General features: G+C 39.2%; 1 non-coding gene across 1 annotated transcript; it reads right to left on the bottom strand.

The window, feature by feature from the left end:
* Window positions 1-747: 747 nt before the first annotated feature.
* LOC141634748 (small nucleolar RNA R71) lies at window positions 748-854 on the bottom strand. The gene has a single exon (XR_012539472.1). It is a non-coding gene; the product is annotated as a small nucleolar RNA R71 (small nucleolar RNA).
* Window positions 855-9,198: the final 8,344 nt, after the last annotated feature.

Here is a 9,198-nt window from a genome sequence, read left to right as displayed (position 1 = left end):
GAAATCTAAGCTCATAGCAGACCGACCAAAAATGGCGCCGTTGCCGGAGATGGTGTTAACTTGATTAGATTTTCTTTGATTGTTATTAGTTGTGTCTTTCTTTGCCTTGGGGAAGTAAAACTCCTCATGGTTTGTTTTAATTGTCTTCGAGTTGTTTGATATTTTGCATGTCTAGAAGATCAAAAGGTAACTTGTTACCCATTGATCACGAAATTGAAAGGACTTTGACAACCAATAGAAGACTTGCTAGGAATACTTTGAGAGGTATTGGTGAGGTTGTAGATATTCAACCAAATACTCTTGAGTTCATCAACCCTTTTGCAAGAGAGGGTGAGGAGAACCCAACACAAAATCAACCACACAATCAACTCACAATGCCTAAGTTTTCATCACATTCCGTACCAACCGAGGAGAACCTACCTAATGGTACTCCCACACCACAACACTTAACCGGAAATTTTATTGCAAAATCTGCATTTATCCAATTAGTCGAAAGAAGCCAATTTGGGGGGGATGCCTAGTGAAGACCCTCATTCTCACATGGAGACTTTTTTTCACTATTGGGATGCGATTTCACAAACCGGATTGACTCAAGACCAAATTCGATGGGTCTTATTTCCTTTTTCTCTAATTGGTACCGCGAAACAATGGTTAAAGAACCTTGATAAGGCTACTCTTGGAATTGACTCTTGGAAGAAGTTGGCTCTAGCTTTCTACAAAAAGTTCTACCCTCCGGAAAAGACTAACATTCTAAGAGCCCAAATCACAGTTTTTAAGCAAAGGGACGAAGAATCTTTGTATGAAGCTTGGGAGCGATTCAAAGGAACTTGTCGCTCATGTCCTCATCATGGACTTAGCGAGTGGTTCTTGGTACAACAATTTTGGAATGGTCTTTATGAATACTCCCGAAACATTCTCAACATGGGATCAAATGGTATATTCACCGAAGTTGACGATAATCAAACTTGGAACAATATTGAGGAAATGGCGGTCCATAATTCACAATATAGTAGACCTCGCAAGGCTACTAGAGGAGGAAAGCATGAAGTGGACTCTATTACTCAATTGGGTGCTCAACTTAGTGCTCATATTGATACCATCAACTTGAAGTTTGAAAAGGCTATGGCTAAGCTTGAAGAAGGCTCAAAAGCACCAAAGCAACATGTTAATGCCATGGTAGCATCTTCATCGATTCCAAGTGGAATATGTGAGAATTGTGGAACTTTGGGACATGATCAAAGTGAATGCCGGGGAACAAGTGAATGCTTTTCAAGCATACAAAAGTGGTACCCCTTATTCCAACTATTACAATGAAAACACAAAATTCCATCCAAATCTCTCATACAAAAGCCAAAATGTTCAAAACCCTCAACCAATATACACCCCACCCCCAATGAGAAACCAAAATCAAAGACCCTTTTACAACCAAAACCAAGGTTACCAAAATCAAACTCCATACAATCAACAAAATGACCAAGGTTTTGATGTTCAAAAAGCGGTCCTCAAAATGCAAAAGAATCAACAAGATTTTTTCACTCAAATGCAAAAAGAAAGCCAAGCAAAATACATCACCATCAACAACATCCTAGCCCACACAAAAATGTTGGAAACTCAAATCACCCAACTAGCATCTTCAAGCTCTCAAAGACAAAAGGGGCAATTGCCACCTCAAAGTAATCCCCCAAGACATGAAACGGTTAGTGCCATCCACTTGAGGAGTGGTGCAAGGTATAAAGGGCCAAAGAAGCAAGTTGAGGATAAAGTTGTGGAGGCTAGTGACAAGGAAAGAGTTGTGCAAAACTCTAGGGAAGAAGAACCCACCAATCAAGAAGTTTCAAAGAAAAATGAACAAAAGGCCAAAGAGAAGGAGCCCATTGTGATTAGACTTTCATTCCCGAGTCGTCAAGCTAAGCCTAAGTTTGATGACCAACTCGGAAAATTCATGGAAATTGTGAAGAATTTAGAAGTCTCGATTCCTTTCACGGAATTGATCAATCACGTTCCGGCCTATGCAAAATTCATGAAGGACATCCTTACAAAGAAGAAATCAATCCGTAAGCTTGAGACAATTGCCTTCACTAAGGTGAGTAGTGCCATCCTTCAAGGGAGTTCACCTCTAAAGCTCAGGGATCCAGGAGGCTACGCAATTCCATGCACTATTGGTGACACTACAATCAACAAAGCTTTATGTGACCTTGGGGCAAGTGTTAGTGTCATGCCATATTCAGTTAGCAAGAAGCTAGGAATGGGAGAACTCAAATGCACCAACATCATGCTTCAAGTGACGGATAGATCAACAAAGACACCTTTAGGGGTATGGGAAGATGTTCCCGTGAGAATTGGAAAATTCTTCATCCCGGTGGATTTCGTTATTGTTGACATGGAAGAAGAGTCTAACATTCCTATTATCTTAGGAAGACCTTTCTTGCACACCGTGGGAGCGGTGATCGATGTGAAGCATGGAGACCTCACCCTTGAAGTGGGAGATGAAACCATCACTTTCAATCTTGACAAGACCATGAGAGATCCTCGATTGCATGAGCCATGTTTAATGGTTGATCACTATAGCCGGAAGGATGATAGGAAGAAGTTGGAATTTCAATGGATAAAGAAAGCGGACGATGCCCCATCAAAAGAGCAAAAAAATTGCAACAATGAGAGCTTAAAAAGCTCACCCATGACAAGTGAAGAAGAAGGCCTCATTGGCCAAGACAAGAAAGAAGGAGAATTATCTTTATAAACTCAAGACATTTTTAGTGAGCAAGTAGACGAAGTATGCGGTCTTTGGGATGATGAGTTTGAAGGGATATTCAATCCCTATATTGGTAATGTTATGACCCAAGACCATCATGGAGAACAACAACTGCAAAGATCTATTGAGGATCTTTATCATGATAATGAGCAAGCTTTCGACTACTTCTTCAAGGTGTTGAGTAACATCAACAACACCTTGAACATGCCTCCTTGACATCTCACATTGGATGAGAGTTTGGTGGAGTCCTCCCTAAACCACCATTTGTAAATATTCTAATTCCCTAACTTGCTTTTCAATTATTCTATTGCTTTTTTTTGTCATTTTTTGGATTTACATTTTTGTGCCTTGATCAAGATATTCATCATTTTGAGAGAAGTGAGGTAGGGACTTATGAATTTATTGTTGTGTAGTGCTTTGACTTAGTGTGGGGATAGCAATTGCCTAGGCTATTCATGCCTTTGTAGTGCTCCTACAATGAAGAACACAAGAATTGAAGAATGAAATGACACGGGTTACAAAGTACCCACGGATGGACCTGAATCCGTGTGGACAAGAAGAATCCGAGCGGCCTGAGTGATAATCCGCTCGTCCTAAAGAAATCCGAGCGGCCAAACCTTCAGACGCTCGTCTAGTGAAGCTGCAGAAATAAATATTTGGGTCTGACTGTTAATCTGAGCGTCCCAGCCAGAAAGACGCTCGTCTCAGTCTAGACGGTCATCCATCAAGAAAGACGCTCGTCTTTTTGCTGCCAAATTCTGGGATTTCTCTCTCGAAAGGAATCCGAGCGTCCTAAGCAGAAGACGCTCATCTCAGCTGAAGAAATCCGCTCATCTTTCCTGCGGTCCACTCGTCCTGTGGCGTCTTTTTCTGAACCATTTTTTTTTAAGAATTCGAGCGTCCCGACCCCTGGTCCTCTCGTCTCCCACTGCAGGTTCAAAATTAACGGATCATTTTAAAACCCTCCTCTCCCATTCATTCTCATTTATTCAAAATACAAACACTACCCAAAATCCCAAAACCCCAAAACCCCAAAACCCTCATCCTCTCCATCAACAAAAATAAATTCCCTCAACCAAATTCAACCAAATCAAATCCAAACTCCCTCACAACAAAAATTAATCACTCCTTTTGCAACAACAAGTTATTCAAACACCAAAATCTTCAAGTTTTGAGTCGATTTTTAGGATACAAAGCAACATTCATTCATCCTAAATCGATTTGGGCATTACTAAAAATCGAAGATTTCAATCTTTCATCGGTGTAATTAAGCAAAGGAGAATGGCAAGAATAAAAGGTGGAAACAAGGCACCCCAAAAGAAGACACTTTCCAAAAGGCAATTAGCTCTTCAAGCAAAACAAGTATCAAAGGCATTGGTAGTCCATGAGGCAAGGTTGGAGGTTCAAGAACAAAATTCCCCTATGGAAGCTACTACTTCAACTCCGGTCATTGAACAATTATCCGATTATCTGGAGGTAATTTTCACTTCCGACTCTCATAGGGAGAAATTCATTCTCCTTGCTAAGAAAACCATCATGCCTACTAAGTTTATTTGTGAAGATGCATTGTCAAAGTTGGGTGTCCTTGAACAAACTAAGACCTTTTTCGAGTCTATGGGGTTAAGTAAATTGTTTACAATGCAAGAATTGACATACCCCTCCCTTACCTTGGAATTTTTGAGTTCTTTGAAAGTCACAAGGGTGGAGACTCGAACCGTCATTGAGTTTCGTCTTGAAAATGTTGATAGATGCTTATCTTATGACGAATTGGGTAAGATATTTGGCCTTAGTGATAGTTCAAAATTTACAAAGATGCCTACCAAGTATGACCCCGCTCCTCTTTGGATGGCAATTTCCGGAAGGAAATTCACACGATTTCTTGATTGTCGTGCTCTCTTAGTCCACCATCCGTGCATTAGAGTATGGCATAAGGTCATTGGGAATATTTTGATAGCTAGAAATGGCACAAATCATCTTACCAAACTCGATTTTATTCTTCTTGAGTCGGCTTTGAACATTGGGAGAGAATTTACCAAGCCATACAATGCTTTACGACTTTTGGTTGATCGATGGCTTAATGTTGATTGTGGCAAAGAAGGCACGGCCTTTATTGCCAATGGAGGACTAGTTACCTATTTGGCTAAGCATTTTAACCGGGATTTCAACAAGAACAACACTTATGCACCGGTAAAAGGTGGCCATCTTATCGATTTGCCCACCATGATTCTAAAGTTTAAGTGGGTCAAGAACGATACTCTTGACAACAAGTTTGGGTGGTTGACAAATGACGCTAGATCCTTCACTTTGCCTAGAAAAATTTGCCGATTGAATGTTCACCGACCGAACTACCTTCTCCCACTCTCCGAAGAGAACGAGTACATCATTCAACACCAAGGGGACGAAGTTGCCGAGACCTCCTCCTCCATTATCACCCCACCTTACCCATTTGAGTACCACGAGTTCAACCTCAAAGATGCCAAGGCGGGAAATGATTACTTGACTCTACTCATGAGGGAAATGCATAAACAAGCTTACAATAATGTTAGAGTTGATGCTTACAAGGCCTAATATCCGCTCCCCCAAAATCTAGCTAGGCAAGGACTTCTTGATCCATCTTGTCCTTTGCCTAGTTGGGCAGATAGGGAAGTATTATCTCCTAGCACTTCTAGTGGTGGTAGACCGGGTGGAGAGGAAATGGTCGTTGATGAGAGTGGTGACCAAGAAAGAGAAGAAGAAGAAGAAGAAGTTCAAGAAGAAGAGGAAAGTGAGGAAGAACAAGGAAGTGAAAGTGAGAGTGGACATGATTCCACATCTATAGAGGTTGATGATGCCTCAAGCGAGGAAGATGATGATAATAATCATACGATGGGTGAGGACTAGCAAACATTTGGAGGCTCCTACATTCTTACACCTCCCTTATGGTTTGTCTACTTCTCTTGTTTTTCTTTTATCTTGACATTTTATGGAGTCCTAGCAACATTAGAGGACTAACACCTTGGCATCATTAAGGTGTTCATTTTTATTGTTCCCGACTTGAAAAATCCAAAATGACAATTTTTAGTTTCATGCATTGCATTCTATGTGCATAAACTCCCCCGAAATTCTTAACATTATAAATAATGTCTATTTTTGTTTGGGGAAGTCCATGCATATGCATTGGGAGCTAATCTAAATTATGCTCTCCGCCATAACCAAAACACATACATCATGTAGTGTAGTTTAATGTAGTTTGCATTTAATTTAAAAATCATGCATTTTCATTGCATAATTTCCTATCGTATTGGCCATTGAGGACAATGCCCATACTAGTGTGGGGATGGGAAATTCTAACTTGACTTTTATACAAAACCCAAAAAATTAAAAAAAAATTCGAAAAAACCAAAAAAAATTGAAAAATTGAAAATCCAAAAACATGTTCATTTCGTTTGTAGTATAGTCTTGTATATATATTGTTTTATATATATTGTTTTTGTTCATCCTTTTCACATTGATTGACTATGCCACATCCGAGACATGAGGATATTGAAGACCGCATGGTATGATCTTTTCAATCTCCTTTTTTCCTCTTTATGTTAATGATTATGTGGCTTTATTTTGATTGATGCGGTATAAATAATGTGAATTTAGGGATTGCATTTAGATTATTTGGCATATTAGTTGGTAGAAGCGTATGCATTAGGATGTATAAATGTTAGTTGCATCATGGCATATAGTTTGCATGGTTAGAAAAAATTTGTGAAACCGTCTATTTGGGAAGCTTGACAAGTGTAAATAGCACCTAGTAGATACCTTTTCTTCTTAAGACTTTGCTTGTTAGAATACTTGTAAAACACCCTAGGATGTGTCATGCTAGTATCCTTTGACCCATGGATTAAGGCCTAGTCAAGAGTACCTTGTGGTGTGATAACTCCTTGGCCACCGTTTATTCCAAGGTGACCCTTGAAACCATGCAACCATCATCCATGTTCTACCACAATTTTGTCATCAAAAAGGGAATAGGCACAAAAATTGTTCAAATATTGATTTCAAGAAATGAAATGAAAAGTCAAAAAGTTTTCAAAATGCATCAAAAAGAAAAGAGGAGTCCAAAAATAAAATAAAAAACTCTTATGCATCAAATATAAGCACCCTCCTTACTAATTGGGGTGACTTTGAAAATGTTCAAAAGAAAATGCAAAAGTTGAAAGTTGTCAAGTATTGAAATGCCAAACATCAAAAGAAATGGCAAAAAGAAAGTGTTCTCAAATGTTATATGCCATAAGAAATTGGGGGGGGGGGGGGACAACAACAAAAGCAAACTCCCAAATGAAACTCAAATCCTATTGATCCCTTTATCCATCGTATCCATTTTTGCGTATGGTAGAGAGGGGACGACCCTTCTTCTTGTCTAGGCAAGAGGGGAATTCACGATCCTCCAAAAGTTTCTAACACCATAGGAAGTCTATTCTTGACAAAAGCATTTAATGATTGAGGACAAAGGTACCCTAGCTTGACACACTTTGGAGGTGATTTATTGGTATCCTTCTAGGCTTAGTAGTTTGAATAAACCATATCTATGAAGGATTGTGTACCCTTGATTCGCTTCCCCTTTAGATAATTTCCGCCACTTAGATGAGGAAAGTGGCTATTCCGTTTGTAGATGCATCCATTGCTTGATTTTGTGTGTTTTAATGATTGGATGTGTTGCCATTTTGGCAAGACCCACCTTGCCTTGCAAGAAGGCATCCTACCTAATGGTTGTCTTGTTGTGATTTGAAGAGGCGGAGTGAGACCCTCTAATTGTCTCATATCGGCTATATTAGTAGGTTAGTTTAAATAAGGGTCCTAGTTTTGTCACCTCTTTAGTCGGGACGAGCAAAGGTTCGGTTTGGGGATATTTGATGTGACCAATATTTGAGCATATTTAGTCACCGAATTAGCCTCGTTCCTATGCTTTTTAGTGCATATTTGGGTCATTTACTATCTTTAATCCTTTGTTTTGCATATTCTTTGAGGTTTTGTTCCCTTGGTAGGAGAGGAGTGAAAACCTTGCATTTTTATGGCAAAATAGATCTAAATTGATCAAATCTAAAGACCAAGTATCAAAGTGAAGACAAGACTAGAAGGCCTATGTAAATAATGTAGTATATGGGAAATGATGAAGAAGATTCTTGCATCTCCAAGAAGATCCCGGAGGATTGTTGCAAGAAGAAAAGAAGAAAAAGCTCACTGGACTGGAATCCGCTCGTCCCAGCATCGGGCCGCTCGTCAAAGAGCCATAATCCGAGCGTCCCAGCACCAGGTCGCTCGCTCAAGAGCTCCCGAATCCGCTCGTCCCACCTACCAAGCCGCTCGTCCACCACCTGCACAATCCGCTCGTCCCAACCCTTTGGACGCTCGGATTTTTCTCCAGTGCAGCACGACTTCTTCTTGTTCTACTTGGGATGCGCATATTTTCGAAAGACTAGCAAAAAGGAGACTCGCATCTTTCTTCGAGGGGAGCATTTTCTCAACTTTTCTCAAGGACTTAATCGTTATTTAAGCCCTTAGTAACCCTAATTTGTGCACCTAATCCCCATTATAAATACCCCATTATACTAATTAGATTATCATGTTCTTCTTATCAATCTTTAGTGTAGTCTATATTATTCTAATCTCTCTTTAATCTTGTAATCAACTTTTAATCAAGTATTAATACAAATCTCATTTTCTTAATTTCTGTATCGTTCATCCTTTATTTTAGGTAATTGAATATTATTTGGGTTTATTTGGAGGATTGACAACCTTCCAATCATTCATCAAGTACTTCTATTATTCTTTGCTTATTGTTTTGGAATCATCATTAGGTATAATTCTCTTAATCCCTTTTTAATTATTGTTAATCATCTTCACTTATTCATCATGTTTTGCTTTGTTGATACGATTGACAACCTTGTTAACATGTTAAACTTGATAATGAGTAGTTAGTTTCCTTAACTAGGGTTAATGGGGAATTAGGGGAAACCAACATGGGGGATGATTCATGCTTAATCTAATATGTTTACATAATTTATTCGCTTGCTTGTTGTGATCTCAACTTATGCACATGTTATGTTTGATGAAATGCGAGCCTATGAATCCTTGAATTTTTTACCCATCGCTTACCTTTTCAATGAGACTTGTAAGACATAAACCAACTCGGGTCTCATTAGACCATGCATATAGTTGAGTAGGGAGGATTAAGTCGACTTGTAGGTGTTGTGCAATCTAATCGATTCAGCTCCGGGACCCAAACCTTCCTAGGATTGTAAGATATAAACCAACTTGATCCTATCACAACAATAATTGCTTGCTTATAATTTGAGAATATGTTTGTATGATCAATTCCCATGAATCTCCTATGAACCCATGACACCTTAGTGCTTTTAATCAATTGTTTACATCTCATTTTAGTCATCTTGCTTGTTTACTTTTACTGTTATTTAGTT

Source organism: Silene latifolia, chromosome Y (genome assembly GCF_048544455.1).
Source record: "Silene latifolia isolate original U9 population chromosome Y, ASM4854445v1, whole genome shotgun sequence".
Classification (NCBI taxonomy): domain Eukaryota; kingdom Viridiplantae; phylum Streptophyta; class Magnoliopsida; order Caryophyllales; family Caryophyllaceae; genus Silene; species Silene latifolia.
The sequence above is the reverse complement of the archived record's forward strand: the minus strand, read 5'-3'. Positions and strand labels throughout refer to the sequence as shown.